The 20,527-nt window shown below is 45.2% G+C and overlaps 1 long non-coding RNA gene across 3 annotated transcripts in view; it reads right to left on the bottom strand.

The window, feature by feature from the left end:
• The window catches only part of LOC127492378 (uncharacterized), a 192,160-nt gene that overhangs the window by 55,910 nt on the left and 115,723 nt on the right, over nucleotides 1-20,527 (bottom strand). For all 3 annotated transcript variants that reach the window (XR_011379329.1, XR_011379327.1, XR_011379328.1), the window contains 3 exons: nucleotides 9,860-9,940; nucleotides 4,653-4,805; nucleotides 2,262-2,425 (listed from right to left, as the gene is read on the bottom strand). This is a non-coding gene — a long non-coding RNA (uncharacterized lncRNA). The remainder of the gene's footprint in view (nucleotides 1-2,261; nucleotides 2,426-4,652; nucleotides 4,806-9,859; nucleotides 9,941-20,527) is intronic.

A 20,527-nucleotide genomic window follows, 5' to 3' on the forward strand; every position in this document is an offset into this window, starting at 1 on the left:
CCTCTGCACCACAATGCTGGCTCTTCTACATGCAATTTTTTAAACAAATAGGTTTTATTTCTCTTGATATTCAAGTTATCACTGATGATATCCTATTCATTTATCTGCAGTAATTAGATTCTATGATTCAACAAGTTATGAAACAAAAAACACAATGTGTGTGTGTGCCTTAGTGAAAGAGACTAATCTAGAGTGATTCAGTAAGTTGTGAGCGGGTCAGGAGAGAGAAAAAACAGAAGTGCCCATGTTTTTTGACTCTGTCTTCCAAAGGGAGAAAAACTTAAGAAACAAATTTACATCAGACAGATCCTTGCCATTGTCCAGAGATGGAGTGATTGTAGTGAGAAGAGAATCTGACTATAAAACACACACACATTCCTCAACAATGACAAGTAGAATGACCATATGAACCAGGAACTGTCCTCCTGGTGGTACACCTAAGAAAACCAAAAGTAGTATCGGGAAGGGATATTTGTGTGCCCAAGTTCTTAGCAGCATTGTTCTCAGCAGCCAAGAAATAAAAGCAACTCGAAGTGCCCAATGGTGAATGAAGGAACAGGTGTGATCTACACATACAATGGAATAGTATTCGGCCTTAAAGAAGGGAGTTCTGACACACAGTACAGCAGGGGTGAGCTCTGAAGACACTATGCTAAGTGCAATAACCCAGTCACAGAAGGGACAAATACTCCATCTACATGAGGCACCTTAAGCGCTCAAGTTCATGGAAACAGAAAGCAGAAGGATGGGTGCCAGGGGCTGGGGAAAACAAGAAATGAGGAGTTGTTTAATGGACACAGAGTTTCAGTTTTGTAAGATGAAAAAGCACTGGAGATGTTTCACAGCAGTGTAAATACACTTAACTATGGACTGTATACTATAAAAATGCTTACCATGGGGGCCAGCGCGGTGCTGCACTAGGTTAATCCTCTGCCTGCAGCGCCGGCATCCCATATGGACGCCAATTCTAGTCCCAGCTTCCCCTCTTCCAATCCTGCTCTCTGCCGTGGCCTGGGAAAGCAGTAGAAGATGACCCAAGTCCTTGGGCCCCTGCCCCCGTGTGAGAGACCGGGAAGAAGCTCCTGGCTCCTGGCTTCGGATCAGCACAACTCTGGCTGTTGTGGCCATTTGGAGAGTGAACCAATGGAAGGAAGACCTTTCTCTCTGTCTCTCCCTCTCACTGTCTGTAACTCTACCTCTCAAATGAATAAATAAAATCTTTAAAAAAAATGTTTACCATGGTAATTTTTTAAATTTGAGAGGCAGAGAAAGAAACAAAAAGACAGAGGGAGAGAATGTCAACATGTGGGTTCCCTCCCCAAACTCCTGTAACAACTAGGGTAGGGGCAGGGCAAGGCCAACGCTGGGAGTCAGGAATTCAACCCGGGCCTCCCACTTGTGTGGCATAAACCCAGTTATTTGAGCCATCACTGCTGCCTCCCAGGGTCTACATTAGCAGGAGGCTGGGGTCAGGAGCCACAGCCAGGTGTCAAACCCACGTATTTCAAGCGCAGACATCTTACGTGCTAGGCTAAGTGCCCACTCCTATGATGGCAAATTTTATATTGCATAAGTTTTACCATGGTTAAACATGAAAGGGCAAAAATAAACAAAAATAAATAAATAAGATGCACACCGTCTCAAGGGAGGGAGATGGATAGCACAGATGGGGTCTGTCTGTCAAGACCTGGGAGTGGCAATGGTGTCAGGTGAAATCAGTCCCAGGACAGTCACCACGTCCAAGCTCCTGGGCTTTTTCTTCTCCATGCTTTGGACCACTGCTATCAGATATTCACATGCCCATGCTCTGATCTCTGTCCACCCCCCAAACCCCGAGGCAGGACTGCAGGCAGGAGCCTCATCAGCGTGCTCATCACTCTGTCTCTGAAGCCATCATGCTGACTGACATCTCATGGGCACTCAACATTTTTGGCATGAATAAATGAATTAATGAATGTTTAACCACAGGACACTCCATCCCTTAGAAGTTAAATTAGAGTGAAAGAAAGCAATCTCAGAGAGGGAATATAATTGGAAACAAGTGCTACAGATAATGAGCCCAAGAGCACTGAGCTAAAGGATGCTGACCCGACAACACTGCACAGAGCAGAGAGCCGAGCTGAGCCCCGACCCTGTCCAGCTCCACCATGCTGTGAGACGCCCCCATCTGGGCTGTGGACACGTCACTGCCACTCACGATGAATGTGTGAACCCATCCACCTAGAAAGAATTAAATATTTTTCAGGGCCCTTTGATTTTACCTGCAAAAGTTCTCTCTTGTCCCATGGGTCCGGGATTAAGCAGTCATAGGTTCTGGAAGTTCTTATTCTGCAAGTATCAATTTCTCTGAGCTACACCTCGTTTCTCTTTAAACTCCGCATGGCCTTAACATGGAACTTCTTGGTACCTCAAATCTGATGAATTCCTAACAAAAAATAAATTAAAGCTCTTTGTGTGTGTGTTTGTGTATATGTATATATAAAATGATATACAATGATGAAAATAAGACCTTGAATTTATTAGCCAGCTTCAAAAACAGTGCCTCATTTATCTAGCAAAAGAGAGATAAATTAAAAACTCCCTTTGGGTAACAAATGGATTAATACCAATATTATTCTTAGCCTTGCCTACTGAATGAATAAAAACAAGCAAATAAAGGTCGGGAAACTTGCCCAAGGGCACTCGGTACATCAGCAGTGGGGATGAGACTAGAACCGGGGTCTCTAGGCTCCCAGCCCGGCGTATTTCTCTCAGGGATATAAATCACAAGACCGTGTAGGTATCTAGATTCTCCAGATGTTGCCATCGCCTCAATGTCCTTGCACTGCCACCCAACGCTTTCACATTTTTTATTGAGTTAGATGAAAGTCTCCCTCCTCCTGACAGCTTTATTACCCCAAGAAACCATTATCTCCCTCTCACTCAGAAAGTTAGACTCAATTGTTGGTGCAGTAACCAAACAGGAGTCAGGCATTTCTATGATTGATGCACCCTTCAGTGGAAAACGGCTAAAAATATTACTGCTTTGATATTACCCCCCCCTTTTTTTTTCAGGCCCAAAGGTTAACAAGTTGACAATGTGACACAGGAAGTCTTTTGAACAAGTCCAACCACAGAGAGATCACGCATATTGGAGAACTCTTCCCAGGCTTAAGTAGCTGTTAATGCCCTGAAGAGAAGTTTGAAGAAATGACATAAATGCCAGCATTGCTAAGGTCAGGGGATGGTTTGGGGGCTTTTGATATGATTTCAGGGGTCAGAACCTAAGGAGGATCAAATGGAGCTAAACTTGCTTTTGAACATGACTCTCGGTCCCAAGAGGGGAAAAGAAACAAACATACATGTAAAACATAGAAGAGAGGAAGGGGAGATACAAGAGAAGAGTGAAAAGGAAGGATGAAATTAAGAGGGGAAGAGGATCTGTGTATTAAAAGGAAAAGGAAGAAGTATAAATCAGTAATAACTAATAGTATTTATAGTTTATAAGAAGCTGTTGTATACATCTTTTCATGTATTCCTACAAAACACCTGTACAATAGATAGCATCCTCCCAGTTTGATGAACAAGACTCGTGTGCCAAAGATCAAAATGTTTGAGAATAGAAGGAGGCATATTCCAACAGAGCGCATTTGTCATTCCCACCAAAGGCTCAAGGCACACGGTGGGGGCGGGGGGGGGGAGTACTTATCATGGGGAATAAAGTCTGGTCTCCGACAGGGGCCCCAATGGAGTCTGGGAGGACCCTCAGCCGTGTGATATGAAGGGAAGAGTCCCAGGGCCTTTGCCCCAGATCTCGCACAACTTCCACCACCTATATGAAAAAGATTGGTAGGGGTATCTGCTTCTCCAGAAAGGAATCAAATTTGTCAGTGCTCAGCTTTTAGAAAGAACAGCCCAGCAGCCAGTGTTGTGGTGCAGTGGGTTAAGCCACCGTCTGCAAGGCTGGCCTCACACATTGGAGTGCTGTTCTGAGTCCCTGCTGCTCTGGTCCCAGTCCAGCTCCCTGCTAATGCCCCTTGGATAGCAGTGGAAGATGGCCCAAGTACTACTACCCATGTGGGAGACCTGGATGAAATTCTGGGCTCCTGGCTTCAGCATGGCCCAGCCCCAGGCACTGCAGCTATTTGGGGAGTGAACCAGAGGATGGAGGAGATCTCTCTCTCTCTCTCTCTCTCTCTCTCTCTCTCTCTCTCTCTGCCTTTCATTATATTGCATGGGCATGGTCTGGAGATGATAAGCAGAATCAGTAGGATTCAGCTCAGAGAGGAAGAGTCAAAGACGTTTCTCAGAAATCCGGCCTCTGAGTAGATAATAATCATGATTCAGGACAGACAGAATTTGAAGTATCCATGGATGTGCAGGTGTGAGTGTCCAGCAAAATGATGGAAACGGGGTTCTGGTGCTCGAGAGAAAGTTGAAACAGGTAAACTGATCAGACAGATTTGGTGACTGCCAGTGTAGAGACGAGGACAGGAGCAAGCATCACTGTTCAGCATGATCAAAACCTCCGAGGACCCAGCCCCAAAAGGAGCCCCAAGCTCTTCCATACAAATGAATGCCCATGAGGTAACCAGCTTCCATGGGATTCCTTCCCATCTACTTTCAGCCCTGCGCCTCTCACCCCTCTCTGCATGTTACCTGCAGATACTCACATCCGTGGATAGGTCTCCCAGGCTTGGGTTCCTCTTGCCTTGTTCAGCTGCACCTTGTTCAGCTGCAGCATCTCCAACAGCTAATAACCCGGTGACAACTCTTATCATCACACAGCCCTAGGAACTGGCACGTGTGTGCTCCTCTAGACAACACTGGAATTAAAGAAATCTAGTCAACATGTGGAAACATCTCCAAATATGAAAGCAACTACAAACCAACATTTGATTGTTTTATATTCATTAAATAGAATACACATTATAATAAAAAAGAAGACACCTATTACTGAATACAGTGCCATATATAAATCTCATATGCATAAGGTTGGGCACAACAAATCAGATATGAATCTACCCATATTATTTCATTTATAGCAAATTTAAAAAAAGGTAAAATGCATCTATAGTGTTAGAAGGCAGAATAGTGGTTAACTTAAAAGAGTAGATCTTAAAAAGAGGGGTCATCAGAGAGCCTGTTAGTGCTGGTCCTTCGTGATTTTTATTAAAAGATTCATTGGGGCTGGCGCTGTGGCACAGCGAGTGAGGCCGCCTCCTACAGTGCCAGCATCTCGTGTGGGTGCCGGTTCTAGTCCCAGCTGCTCCACTTCTGATCTCCACTCTGCTATGGCCTGGGAAAGCAGTGGAAGGCGGCCCAATTCCTTGGCCCCTGCACCTGCATGGGGGACCCAGAAGAAGCTCCTGGCTCCTGGCTTCGGATTGGCAGCGCAGCTCTGGCTGGTGCAGCCAACTGGGGAATGAACCAGCGGATGGAAGACCTCTCTCTCTCTCTTTGCCTCTCCTTCTCTCTCTGTGTAACTCTGACTTTAAAACTCTGACTTTTAAAGTCAGAGTTACAGAGAGAAAGAGAGAGAGAGATCTTCCATCTGTTGGTTCCCTCCCCAGATGGTCACAACTGCCAGCATTGGGCCAGGCCACAGCCAAGAGCCTGGAGCTCCGTCTTGGTCTCCCAGGTGGGCGGTAGGAGCCCAAGCCATCTTCCACTGCTTTCTCCAGGCACTTTAGCAGGAAGCTGAATCAGAAATGGAGCAGCTGGAACATGAACCAGCGCCCATATGGGATGCCAGCACTGCAGGTTTTCATTACCCCCTATACCACAACACTGCCCCTCTTTCATGATTTGAATATACACAGATGTGCATGAAGGTAAAATTTATCAAGTAGAATACCTAAAATTTATTTACTTTATTAAAAATAAAATACTAAATTAAAAAGTAAAAGATAGTTGCCCTGTATTGATTCCAACACCCCCAGTGGTTGCCTGAATGCAAGGATAGCACTGAATCCTATATCTACTATGTTTTTCCTATCCGTGCATATTTATGATAAAATTTAATTTATAAATTAAGCATATTAAGAGATTAAAAATAATAAAATAGAATAATTATAAGAACTTATAATTAAAGTTGTGTGATTATACTCTCTTTCTATTCCAAGAGTCAATTAATAAAAATATTAATATTTTTAGACTGTAATTGACAGGTAACTGAAACCATGAGAAGTGAAAATTTGGATAAGGAAAGATGACTGTACCCAAAACAAAACATGGTTTCGGTGTCTCCAAATTTATTCGATTGCCTGCTGAATAATCATATGTAACACATCAAAAACAAATACACACATTGTGCTACACCCAACACTTTAGACCCCAAATGCATATGTAGTTTTCCCAACTTTCCCAACCAATTCTCCAACTTTCCAGATGCCAACTCAGTGTCCTATAATTCAGTCTAATTCTAACAGTAACTATCTGGACTTAATACAGACCTCCCCCCAAGTTAAAGGCTCAGTCTTACAAGACTTATAAGTCTCCCAAGTTCAGATCCCCACTGCAAATCCGGACCACCCATACTTCTGACCAACCAGCTATAAATCGCACGTTATAATACCCCTTCCTCGTTCAGTAATTTGTAGGAACATCTCATGGAGCCGACAGAAACACATATTTACTTTTGCTGGTTTACTACAAGGGATATTACAAAGCATACAAATGCACAGCCAAATGAAGAGATCTTTGGGGTACCTCCAGAAGGGGCGAGGTTTTCATGGAGCTGGGGGGCACCCCCTTCCTATGTGCAGATGTATCCACCAACCCAGCAGTTCCCTAAACCCTGTGGTTGAGGGATTTTTATGGAAGCCTCATGACACGGGCCCAATGGATTGCGAGCTCAGTCCCCAGCCTCCTTCTCTCTAGGGGATGGGGTTGAAGGGCCTGAAAGCTTCAAGCTGCTAATCACGGCTTGGTCTTTCCAGCCCACACCCTGACGTTATCCAGGGGCTCACAAACATTCACTCAACAGAACCATGGGTGCTTTCACCTCTCAGGAAGTGGCAAGGAGCTTCAGAGCACTGCATAATACCCACGGGTCACTCCCACCACTCAGGGAAGTACCTAGGCTTTAGAAGCTCAATGTCAAGAACCAAGGGTGAAGGTCAGATAAATTCATATACTTTTTTTTTAACTATAACACAGCATCACATGTGGGAAAGAAAGTTCTCATTGGGGAAGAAAATAAATACATCATTTTAGGGACAGAGGGAAAGGGTACTAGGTTTTAAAAGGATGGGTACAAAATAATAGCCATCATTGGGGCTGGGGGTAAGGTGACAATGGGAAGAAAGAGGTGAGGGCTTACCATTTCATGTAATTTTTTATGACTGATTGATTTGAAATGCAGAGCAACAGAAAGAGAGGGAATTTATCTTCTACTGGCTGGTTCACTGCCTAAAAGGCTGCAACAGCCTGTTCTTGTCCAGGTTGAAGCCAGGAGCCAGGAATTCCTTCCTGATCTCCCACATGGGTGGGCAGGGGCCCAAGCCACTGCTTTCCTAGGTTCTTTAGCAAGGAGCTGGCTTGGTTGTGGAGTAACTAGGACTTGAAATGGCACTTTGATATGGGACGCAGGCATTCCAAGCAGTAGCTTACCCACTGTACCACAATGCCAACTCTGTGCCATTTCATGTGAAAGTTCTATTCAATACATCTCATCAATAAAGAATGATAGAGCACCAAACACAATGCAAAGTTCTAGGGCAATTTCTCAAAATGGATCAGCTGCATCAGAAACAAGTAAGCTTTTTGTCTTACAAATTTGGGCAAATGTTTGGCCTGGCAGTTAAGATGCCCACATCCTATATCAGAGTGCCTGGGTTCAATTCTGGCTCTGGTCCCACCCTGAGAGGCAGCAGGTACAGCTCAAGTGGTTGGATCCCCATCATCCATGTAGGAGACCTGGACTAAGTTCCCAGCCCCAGTTCCTGCAGGAATTGGGGGAGGAAAGCAGCCGATGAGAACTCTTTCTGTCTCTCCCTGTCTCTTTCTATCAAATAAATATATAAATAAATAAATCCATGAGTTTTATAAAAATAAAACTAAAAATACGTATCTTTTAAAAACTGCAAAATCTTGGGCCTACCCCAGATCTACTGATAGAGAAACTTATAAGGGTTGGTCCAAAAACGTCAGTTTTCACACTCCCACCCAGAGAATGCTAGGAAGCTGGCTGTGCCCTCTCTTGGTTCTGCACTGACCTCCCTGCCCTCAGAGGCCTGGGGATGGAAATTAAGCCTGGAACACATCAGGGCCCTACAACGGGGCAAGTGTACTCATGTGGAGCCTGCCACAGCAGCGTGGGGTGCATATTTGGATTCCTCCAGTTGAGGCTATGATGTAACAGAGACAACAGTCAGGGAAACTCACAGTTATGCAACAAGTTCTGGCCATTTGGGGCTGGCTGGAACAGAAGTTATGGTCTAGCTTTTTTGGATTAACACAACTGCTAGTGATCTGGCTTCCACTAAGCCGGACTTAGAGCAAGCTGGCCTCCTGGGTTGCTTATTGGAGATAAGGGGTTGATTTCCTGGCAGGTTGCTGCAAGCTGTAGGTCAAAGTTCTATCTATAAGTATGGTCTGGTCATTATCCATTTGTATTTTCAGTTTCTCAGGCATGAAGCAAAGCATAATGACAGTGGCAGAAAGATCAGCGAGGACCAGATCATGGTATTTCACATTCAGAAAGAAAATCGAAGCTGGGAACTTCTCCTCCCAAACGATGGAGTAGATGTGCTTTTCCTATTCCTCCAGCTAAGTCACCCCAAACCCCCGGACATTATCAATAAAAATCTGAAAGGTGAAGAAGAAAAGCAGACTGAAGAGGGACCTTGGGACCCAAAACACAACACAGCAATAAGTTCCCTGGATTTTCTTATGGCCTCATGTATCCCAGACATGCTGCTGATGAACCTGGCAACCTAGAGATGCCAGTGGATACAACAGGAAAAACCCCAACAAAAGCCTCCTCTCCTGAACCAAAAGATGAGGAAAGGGGCAGAAAGACCAACTTTAAGACAATAATCACTCTATTCCAGCCCAACAGCACAGGAAAAAAAAAAAAAACACAATTCTGGCCTCATTCCCACCCATGCCATTGAACACCGGATTCCACCCTCACCATGCTATGATAAGGTGCCACAAATGCCATACTGTGTGGTGTGCGAGAGGCCAGTGAGGAGCTGGGATTTCCATCCACATCAGGCAACAGTGAAGTCCACCCTCTACTTGGTCAGTGGAGACCACCTGCAGAGTCAGAACTCCATCTCCACCCAGGAACCATGAGGGGCGAACATGCCTTGGGTGTTAACAGAGGCCACGAGGGAGCCCCGGATGTCTACTTCCCCCTGGCTGCACAGAGGTGGCACCACGTTTCAGCTGAAGGACCCTGCCCCAGCCTTGCTGCGGGAAGCTACTCCCCAGTTGTGCCACTGAGCTCTAATTTTACAGTCACCACTGGGGAGACTTGCATATGTACCTACAACGACCTCAACATAAGATTTAATCTTTTTTTAAAAGACTAAAAAGAAAGCCAGGCTGACTCCTGTGTCACAGGGAGCTATGGGTTTTAAGCAGAGTGATGGATTCGATTTGCATCATAATTAATCTTTTTGTGACAACCTCTGAACACCACGGAAATTCATCCCGGGAGAATCTGGTTTGTGCTGTAGGCTGCCTGCTCTGGAATTTGGCATCAACACAGCTCATGTCTGGCCACCCTTCACCACAAACTGTAGGAGACGTCAGGGCTGCCCAAGCACAGCTGGAAGTTTCTGGATTGCTGGGGTGATGAGCCTGCTGCCCCCGGGGGAAGTCTTAATGGAGACACACACCTAGGAAGATGATGGATGGCATTACTTACAGCAATCTTGATCTGGAGAGGCTCTTGTTGCTGACAAATACTTGTACACTTGTGAATCTCCTCTGTGAACTCTAGCAGGATCTGAAAATTCAAAAGCATAAACACAGATCAGAATGATCAGTGACCAGAGGAGCCTGTAGGACAATTTTTCTTTTCTTCTGAAGATTTATTTATTTATTTATTTGAAAGTCAGAGTTACAGAGAGAGAAGGGGGGGGGGGGGGTTCCATCAGCTGGTTCACTCCCCAATTGGCCACACGGCTGGAGCTGTGCCCATCTGAAGCCAGGAACTTCTTCCAGGTCTCCCACACAGGTGCAAGGGCCCAAGGACTTGGGCCATCTTCTGCTGCTTTCCCAGGCCATAGCAGAGAGCTGGATCAGAAGTGGAGCAGCCGGGTCTCAAACCGGCATCCATACAGGATGCCGGCACTGTAGGCAGCGGCTTTACCCACTAAACCACACGCCGGCCCAGGACAATTTTTCAATGAGAGTTTTGAAAATAAAAACTTTAAGATGCTTCCTGTGCAATCAACTTGTTTTCACCTAGACTCATGCATTTCAAGTCCTGGACCCTGTTAGGATGGAGCTGCCCTGGCTGGGAATGGGAGGCACCATGGGGAGGGAAAAGAAGAGAGCATTTTGGAAATCAATAAAGACTTGCAAAACCTTGCAACAAAAAAGACAAATAATCTTCGACGGGAAGTATCGACGAGGAGTTCAGAACTGGAGAGAATGCTTGACCCCAAGGAAGAGGGAGGTCATCACAGACTCATGAGGCCAAGGCCAGCTTCTGGGAGAGGCGAGGGCTGTGGAGAGTCCTGAGCCAGGACCCAAACAGAGCCCAGTGTGGCAGGTCCTCAGGGAACACCAAATTGCTGGTTGCAACAGGAATTCTTGATCAGGGTAGGATGTGACATTGGGGAATGCACAGATCTCAGGATAAAGCTGCTATATCAACCTCAGAGCATAATTGTAAAAACTGAGAAACAAAAACCCGCTCATGCGCAGTGCTGGAAACAGATGGCTCAGCACAGACTCTACACTCAGTCCTACAGCCCTGAAAGAGCTTACCTCCGCACGGTAGAGATACACAAACAAGCACACTTGTAACACCACTAACAACTGGCATTCTCTCTGGTGGTGGGTGGGTCACAACGTGTTTGTATGAAGAGTCTAGAACAACATGATGTTTTAAAATACAGATTTTTAGGAGCAGGCATTTGGCACAGCAGTGCAGTTGCCACTTGGGAGGCCCACATCCCATATGGGAGGGCCTGGCCCCAGCTTGGCTACTTCTTCACTTTTTTTTAAAGATTTATTTATTTATTTATTTATTTGAGAGGCAGAGTTACAGAAAGTGAAAGACAGAGAGATTTTCAGTCCACCTGTTCACTCCCCAGGTGGCTGCAACAGCCTGTACTGGGCCAGGCTGAAGCCAGGAGCCAGGAGCTTTCTCCAGGCCTCCCATGTGGGTGCAGGGGCCCAGGCACTTGGGTCATCTTCCACTGCTTTCCCAGACCAGTAGCAGAGAGCTGGATGGGAAGTGGAGCAGCCGAGACTCGAACCGGCACCCATATGGGATGCCAGCACTGCAGGTAGAGGCTTAACCTACTACACCACAGCAACGGCCCTACTCATTCACTTTTGATCCAGCTTCCTGCTAATGTGCACTGTGGGGGGCAGCAGATGATATCTAACTTACTTGGGTCCCTGCCAGTCATGTGAGATAACTCAACAGAGTCCCAGGCTCTGGGCTTCAGTCTGCCCCAATCCTGCCTATTGCAGGCATCTGGGGAATGGACCAGTGGATGGAATATCTCTCTGTCTTTCAAATAAACAAATGAAGATAACTTAATAAAATTTCACTTAAAAAAGGCATATATGTGCATTCAGGTATGGTGAGGCCAACAGATCAGAGAATTCTACTGAAGAGACCTTTGTGACTCACAAACCTGTGAGCAGGAGGAGGCAGGTGCCACTGGATCCCCCTGGGGCAGTACCAGCGCAAACCTCTTCATTGTGGTCTCCATGGTAGGAGCAGCTGAGACAGGACAAGCAGACCCAGGATAGGCTGACTCAAATGATTTCAGTGGTCTGTAGGTTCCAGGGTCATCTCTAGTTGTCTGGTAGCAAGCCCTATGGTGACTGGGGTGACTGGGACAGGTGGATAGCAGCCTTCAGTGTGACAGTCATCAGAGGAGGTGTGCAGGGGGAAGGTGAGGAGGGTCTGGCCTGGGGAATCCATGAGTCGAAGGCATGCTCACCAGTCAGCATTTGTTATCTCTAGGAACTAGCCCATGCCAGGAGGAGGAGTTTCTCCAGAATCAGCAAGGCTTCAGGCGCCACAGCATCAGAAGTACAGGGGATAAAAAAAAAGTATGCTTGTCAAGTATTTATTGGGCCTGCCATTGGACCTGCGAATTCTCAGAAAATTCATAGGCTTGACCTTCACCTGGGAAAGTCCCACTCTCTGCAGAGGTGGTACACACGCAGAGATTACTTAACCATGCAAGAAGTAGTTAGTCATCTTGGTCAGCATGTGCTGCCATAACAAAATACCATGGATGGGTGCTGTAAACAACGGGAATTTATTTCTCACGGTTCTGGAGGCTGGCAAATCCAAGATCAAGATCAACAGCAAATTTCGTTCCTCCTTGAGGGTTCCCGTCCTTGGTTTGCAGATGGTGGAGAGAAAGAATTCTCTGAATTTCTCTTCTTATAATGCCACTAATCCTATAATTCAGGCTCCACCTGCATGGTCTAATCTAATTCCAATTACCTCCCAAAGGCCTCATCTCCAAAGACCACAACATCTGGAGTTAGGGCTTCAACATATGGGGGATTGAGATGGGGGTAGGGGAGGAAGTGGAACCATCCCTCAGTAACACTAGAAATTCAAAAAGGTATCAATATGAATTTTGTAAATCAGTATTTCTCAAAACTGAATTATGTATGGACCCCTTTTAAAAATGTTTTCTGTTCTCAACTTGAACTATATGTTATTATAATGTTACTTAAGTCTATGCAAACAGGAAACTGAAATCCTTATACTCACATCTCTTACTATAAAATCACAAAAACTTTAAAATTACAAATAAAAAATACCAAAAAAAATTTAAAATAACATTTATTTTGTGTGAGAGTTGCTAATGTTTTACATGAACTTGATTGATACTATTGGACCTAATTGTGAAAAGATGAATTCGAGCATCTCCTAGGTCACGTGTTACCAAAATGAATCTTGTGATTTTGAGAACAATGAGTCATCATTTGAGGCAGTGAATTCTTTCTCATTATTATGGTGCTTCCTCTTAATGAATTCATTTTTAGCCAGTGATACACTATTTTGATAGACCAATTAACTTAATAGGAAGCACAAAATTACAAGAAAGATCTCCCTGGTCTCTTTACAAACCCATGCATTAGTAGTAACTGTTCAAGTTGGTCCATATTCAGAAACAAATCACAAAACCACTCTGCTCACAAGGCCAGGTCGTGGAGGTCCTGAGACTGGTGTATGGTCTTCAACTGTTTTGTTTTCCCTCCACTGTTCTCTGGTCAAGCTTCCTCAAAACCTGGGTTGTGTGGTTTGTCTGGACACCTTTGGCCTTCAGAAAGCACCTCTGAGGCACTGAGACCTTAAAATGAAACTCAAGCCGTTGCATTCAGATGATAACCTAGGCTTATTATTATTTTTAAACTGAGCATTGAAATTAAAACAGTCTCTTGGGAGCCCAGCGCTGTGGCATAGCAGCTTAAGCTGCCACATGCCGTGCCAGCATCCCAAATGAGCACTGGTTCAAATCCCAGCCTCTCTGTTCTGATCCAGCTCCCTGCTAATGCATCTGGGGAAGCAGTGGAAAATGGCACAAGTGCTTGGACTCCTGCCACTCATGTGGGAGACCCAAATGCAGTTCCTTGCTTCAGCGTGGCTCAACCCTGGTTGTTGTGGCCACTTGGGGAGTGAACCGGATAAAAGATTTTCTCTTGCTCTCTCTCTCTCTCTCATTCTAATTCTTTCAAATAAGTAAATAAAGAATTATTGAAAAAAATAAAAAACACTCTCCTGAGACCTCAGCTGTCTCCCCAGGGGTAAATCTGTGAGTTCCCAGAAGTCCCTGGACCTCTGTGTGGAATATGGAGCATATTTTGGATGGAGTTGGAGGGAGAGAGTAAAAACTCCTGAGGTCCCCGAAGGCTTTGGGACAAGAATGTAATTGGAGCTGAACGAGAAGACAAGGAAGATGAAGAGCAGTCAGAGGAAGGGGAGAAAGAATCTCTCAGTCCTGGATCGGGCCATCCGTGAAGTGACCTCCGGAAACACTCCTTGTCATCCTGCCCCACTAGTTCTCTTTTAGATGCTTTTAAGGCCATTTCCAGCATTGCTTCCTTGGATACAACTCACATGCCCCACCCTTTTTATAAGGCTCACCCCTTCTCCATTAGGTCTTAGCCAAAATAAACCTTTTTCAGAAAGGTCTTCCTTGACCCTTAATCCTACTCACATAATTTGTTTTCACCTCGACTGCTTTTTCTTTGAAGCTTCAATTGGTTTCCTATTACTACTAAACCAATTTCACCCAATGACATCCCAGCACTTAGGGTTAATAAAAGCTGTCCTTAAACCATCGCAAATCACTTAGTACTCTTTCTTCACTCTGTACTTATCTGCCACATCTAACCTTCTTGTCCTAAAGCCAATTCTTCTCCATCTTGTATCTTTACAACTCTTTTCTCTCTCTTCCAGCACACATGACTGCTACATAAAACTGAACCATTTCTTTGAGATTTTATACCTTCCAGGTAAAGCTTTGTATTCCCATCTCTTAATTTTACAGGCCACTGAGTTAGAGCAGCCTACACTTAAGAGGGGAGTGAAGGGGTGGACATTGGGACACAGCAGTTAAGCTGATGCTTGGGATGCCCACATCCATACTGGAGGGCCTGGTTCAAGTTCCATTTCCTCTGCTTCTGGTCTAGCTTCCTGCCAGAGAAGCAGGAGATGATGGCTCAAGTACTTGGATCCCTGCCACCCACAGAGGAGACATGGATGGAGTTCTGGGCTCCTGGCTTCTGTTTGGCCCAGCTCCAATGGCTGCAGGCATTTGGGGAATGAACCAGCAATGGAAATGCCTCTATTACACACACACACGACACACACACACACTCTCTCTTTCTCTCTCTCTCTCTCTCTCTCTCTCTCTAGAGTGAAGAGAGCTGTTAGTTAGAGGCATGGAGACTAGAAATCTGCTATAAACTCTGAAACTAGCTGCAAAACCTGGACAAGTCACTTGCCCGTATTTGGCTTTATATCTCTTTGTGCAAGATGAAGAAACTGATCTAAGCGATCTCTAAGACTATTAACACCCCTAAGGTTATGTTACACAGGGGCCAAAATGAACTAAAATGGGAAGAAAGTTGTTCACAAACAAGAAGGCGGGTTGCATGCAAATTGTTTTGTTTTGATTTTAGGAATCATGGCCATTCAGTAATAGTAGTGATGATGATAATAACAGCTAACATTCATGTCCTAGGCACTCTTCTAAGCAGTTTACATATATTGACTCAGTTAATCCCCATTAGGGGATAACAAAAGCACAATCAGCAGCAAGATGCTGAATCCCTGCATTAGAGATTCCTGACAGCAGTCTTTGCCCATGAGCGTTGATCCCTTAATCAGGAGCTATCCAGCAATCCATTGACCTGCCCTAAAAGCTGTATTTGCATCAATCTCATTTAATCTTCACCACAATCTACAAGATAAGCGTTTATATATTTCTCTCCTTGGCTGACAATCAGCAACTTTTTTGAAAGTAGCTGTGACAGATTCAAGATGGTTACAGATTATGGGCTGTACCACCCACCAAAAAGAAGGACTCTCAACTCTTGACTCTGGTTTGGTACCGTGTCTTACTCAGTAAAATTAAAGGTGGTATAATTTACACAAGACCAGTCCTAAGCTAAGGCTCTGTCCAGGTGGCTTCTCCCTTTGCATTTTGGGAACCCAGCTGGCATGTGGTAAGGAGAGTATAGGTTCTCCTGCTAAAAAGATGGAGCCCATGGAGGATCCCTAAGGCTGAGGAGAGAGAGACAGAAGGGGAACTGAGCCACCTACTCACTAAACACAGCCACACAAGAGACCAGCAAAAGAGTTTCTGGTCAACCTGCAAACTCATGGAAATAATACATTCATTTTGGGATCAATTGTGCACGAGGGTCTTCAAAATTTCATGGAGAATACATATTATGAAAAATGCATTAAATTCAAAAATGCTTTACACAGAAATAAACATCTTTTTTTAAAGATTTATTTAGTTGAAAGAGTTACACAGAGAGAGGTGAGGCAGAGAGAGAGGGGGAGAGGTCTTCCATCCACTGGTTTACTCCCCAGTTGGCTGCAAACAGCCAGAGCTGTGCCGATCCAAAGCCAGGAGCCAGGAGCTTCTTCCTGGTCTCCCACACGGGTGCAGGGGCCCAAGGACTTGGGTCATCTTCTACTGCTTTCCCAGGCCACAGCAGAGAGCTGGATTGGAAGTAGAGCAGCCAGGTCTTGAACCAGCGCCCATATGGGATGCCAGCGCTTCAGGCCAGGGCATTAACCCACTGTGCTATAGCGCCAGCCCCAAAATAAACATCTTTTAATTTCATTTTCCAGGAACTTTTTGTGAACTACCTTTGTATGTGAAAAATGGATGATGCACTCTTCCTCATTCCCTCTCTGATATGCAGGTGTCTTGACCCAGTGAGAATAGTAGATACCAGTGTTACTTGACATCAGTTAAGGGAGATACAGACATAGATGCAACACTCAGATAAGGGATAATCTCCTAGCCTGGAATCAAATGGCACTTTCGGTGTTGCCTATGAAAGCAGACTAGAAAGACAGCAACAAAGACAAGGGTTTGCATTTGGCCTCTCAACCATCAGGATAGACCATCCCGTGACCACTCAGGCTGCCACATCAGAATCCATCACAAAGGAACTGAACCAACTGACTTTCTTGCTCTGCTCTCAGCAGCCAGCCATCACCTCATCATTCCATTAGGGTCTCAGAAGCCCGGCTTCTTTTGTCCCACATGACTGCAGGTGGCAGACAGTGATGCCACAGTCATCCAAACACAGTGGAGAGCTGCATGGCCCAGAGTCTTCCTAAGTACTCCCACCTTCTAGAATGGCTCTCTATGCCTTGAAGCCCTGGATTCAGATCTTTTGTCTACTCTGCACCCTGTGTGTTTTCCTGACTTGCAGGTTTTTGCAACCTGTTCTAATCCTGTCTATCTGAACCTTCAGACTGAAAAAAAAAAAAAAAAAGTCAAGTCTGCAATTCAGGCCTGCTTAGCAGATAATCCTTTGTCAATCCTACAGCTACCCTTACCCCTTCACTTCACAATTAACCAACAAGCACCCTCTGAGTACCTACTAAGTGCACCAGAAATAAAAATGATTAGACTTGACCCCTCCCCTGCCATCAAGAGCTTCTAAATTGAAAAAATGCTGTTTTCCATTTCTTCTAAGAATATTGGATTCTACTTAAAATACTCTGGCAAATAGAAAGTTCTATTGCACAGACAGATATCCCATTTGCAGTGAATCAGAAAACCATAAAATATACCTGACACTGAAATTATACTGTGCAGAAGTCAATCATATTTTGAGAATTCATGAGACCCTTCAAGATCTTGCCAAGCCTCTGGAATCTCATTAGGAATATGTTATCATTCTGCTGGCAAAGCAGAGAAATGCCAATTAGCAGAGATTTTCAATGGATCGAAAGTCTGCTAAGCCGGCTCTCACTTGAGGGGAAAAAAAGACATTAGCAAAACAGAGAAAATGAACAAAAATTAGAAGAGAAAGCATGCAATTTTTACAAACATGAGCTTGGGTCCTTGTAGATGCTGGCCCAGATGATGTACGGGTGAAGAGTGGTTGGAGATTCCAGTGGATGGTGCATCCTCACTGAATTCTCCATTTCAGACCCAGTATCAGGGTGGGGCTGGGGACCACCCCCTTCCTTTCCTCCTTTCTGGACAAAGGTGCTGGCTGTTCAGAAATCTAGAGGAACTCTTTCTCAAATTCTAAGGCAGGGTTAGGGGGGCGGGAAAGTAACTACTGAAAGGAAATTTATTCTTCAGTGGTAGAAGTACAGAAGCCACTCCTAAAAGATGTGTAGAGATGACAGTGTGACCAGAGTCACTGTACCAAATTGTTAATGACACCCAGCTGAGTTCTAGAAATATGTCACAGAAATGTCCAAAAGCCAGAGTGAAGAAGTCATCTTCCCATAGAATTATTTAAGGACTCTAATTTGTTGAGAAAAGAATCACTGGCTCAAAACTTTGCAAGGCTGCAGTAATTAAACTCACAATTTGTAAGTCCATTTATCTGCGTAAAAGACATTCGTCACCCAGAGGGCGTGACTGCCAGATCCCTCACGCTCAGCATTTGCAATTGTTCCCACCAGGCAGGCACCTATTTGCTCTGCATGGTGGAAACAGTTCACTTGGAAACCAAGGACTCTCCCTAAGGCCACATAGAAGGCTTCTGGTTGCAGGGAGAATGGAAGGAGGAGCCAAGATCCCATCCATCTTAATGCCTGCAACAGCAGGAAATTAAATCTTCTATGCAAAGCTCTATGGCCAGCATAAGATATGAGAAGAAATATTTAATTGTGGATATAAATGAGAAAGCTCAAAGACTTATTCTTCTCGTTCACCTTCATGTAATTTATTGAGAAATTGGCATATCATTACTCTAAAAGATAGAAATGAGACCATGACAGTTTCTTTTCTTTTGCTGGTTGAGTCCAACTTTGCATTTCAGAGCAGCTCTTCAAGCCAGAGGTGAAGGCATTTACACTGCCAGGTTTACCCAGTGGTGGGGATAAAAATGATTAAGTCTGGGCACCTTGTCTGTAGTCCGAGTTAGTGATTTGCCTGTTACTTACACTGCCCATGGTGTTACTGGCAAACCTAACAGGTCCACCTGCTACTCCATTTCTCAGTTACTAAGAAAATTTTAAATAACAGCCTCTGCTTAATAAGTCCTTTGGGTTAACCCAGGGTCTTGAAAAGTCTTTTAAAGTGAAAACTTCGTCACTGGTCCCCTGACTCATCTTCAGGCAGTCTGGGGCCTGATCTCTTAGGGAAGAGGAATGATGAACAAAATCCAATACCCAGGGGCTGGCACTGTGATATAGCAGGTAAAGTCTTTGCCTGCAACACCAACATCTCAAATGGGTGCCAGTTCATGTCCCGGCTGCTCCACTTCCAATTTTGCTCCCTGCCAGTGTACCTGAGAAAAGCAGTAGAATATGGCCTAAGTGTTTGGGCCCCTGCACCCACATGGGAGACTCAGATGAAGCTCTTAGCTTCAGCCTGGCCCAGCCCTGGCCATTGTGGCCATCTGGGGAATGAACCAGCAGATGGAAGATATCTCTCTCTCTCTCTCCCTTCCTCCCTCCCTCCATCCCTCTCTCTGCAACCCTGACTTTCAAATAAATAAATAAATCTTTTATTAAAAAAATATTCCCAGCAATGTAATGGTCAGCCCTGTCCTTCTGGGTATTAGTTTAGCTGATGAATCTTAACTCTGGGCTTCAACAAACACATCCAAGTCTTCAGTCTTGCACCGTAGCTCCAATGCCCTGCGTTTGCAGCCATGCCCGGTCACTGCAGACACTCACACAAGACAACTTAGTTTGGTTGGTTGATCTTGGGGCTAAATTTTGTCCACCTCAATAAAATGTGTGTATTGAAGTTCTAGCCCCCTGCTCCCCACCCCAGCACCTCAGAAGGTGGGTTTATTTAGAGATTCTTCAGAGAGGTAAAATGAAGTCATCAGAATGGCCTTGGTCCTATGTTGGTCTCTACAGGAAGAGGAGATTCCTACGCAGACACCCACAGGGAGCCCTGTGAGGACACAGGAGGAGGTGACCATCTGCCATCCAAGGAGGGAGGTCTCAGAAGAAACCAACGCTGTCCACACACGGATCGGGGGATCACACCGAGGTGACATTCTGGGCTGACCAGGGAAACAGACCACCAACCCCTTCTGTGGGTCAGCACCAGCTGGGCTGCTACATGGTGGGGTAGGGGGACCATCCTGGGAGGCAGAGCAGGACTGAGGGCCGTGACCAAACTGGAACCTTTAACTGAGGCCCTCAAACCAAACGCAAAAGCTCAAGGACTGAGAAATGGAAGCCAGGTCTGGGTTTTGCTAATTGATTGTTCCAAAAACATATTACTCATCAACATGCACAATGACCTTTCTGTGAAATAATCTAACGGTGTTTTTATTTCTAATGAAACCTTGAACTAAACAGACTAGAGAGGCGATACAGGGCATTTCATCTCAAAGGCTTTCACTCGGTTCTTGGGAGCACTTTTCAGCCCAATCATGAAAAACTGGAGCCCACTCGGCACCACAAGGTGTTGTTGGGCAAACAGGCCTTGAGCAGCTTTTGGTAATGAGAGCAGTTAGCCTGAAGCAGGATGATTCAGAGGACAAAGGCTGCTGTTTTTGCTACTGGGGGGGGGGGGGGGCTGTCCCATGGTGGGGGAGCAGGTGTTTACGTGCTACCCAAGGGAAAAAAGAAAAACCCAAAGGAAGACCTCCCTGAGAGGCACTTGCAGGAGTGTTGACAATAATATCCGGTGATCCAGGAGTTGGG

This window comes from Oryctolagus cuniculus, chromosome 10 (assembly GCF_964237555.1).
Source record: "Oryctolagus cuniculus chromosome 10, mOryCun1.1, whole genome shotgun sequence".
In the NCBI taxonomy this organism is placed as follows: domain Eukaryota; kingdom Metazoa; phylum Chordata; class Mammalia; order Lagomorpha; family Leporidae; genus Oryctolagus; species Oryctolagus cuniculus.